This window comes from Penaeus monodon, chromosome 30 (assembly GCF_015228065.2).
Source record: "Penaeus monodon isolate SGIC_2016 chromosome 30, NSTDA_Pmon_1, whole genome shotgun sequence".
In the NCBI taxonomy this organism is placed as follows: Eukaryota; Metazoa; Arthropoda; class Malacostraca; order Decapoda; family Penaeidae; genus Penaeus; species Penaeus monodon.
In genome coordinates, this window is record NC_051415.1 from 6,558,514 (window position 1) to 6,558,742 (window position 229).

The following is a 229-nucleotide window of genomic DNA, read 5'->3' on the forward strand; positions in this document are numbered from 1 at the left end:
ATTCCCCCCTCACTCCTGTCTCCCCTCTCCTCCCCCTTCACTCCTCCCCCCTCAACCTTTTCACGACACGAGATGGGAGTGATGTCAGGTCGTCTTCCTCATAATTTATAACTCCAGCCGAGAAATGTAACCTCATCACGCCACGCCGTCCCTACCCTATGCTGTCAGTTCCCTCCTCTTTGTAGTTACAAATCAACCACACACCACCTCCCTGTAGATGGGAAGTGAT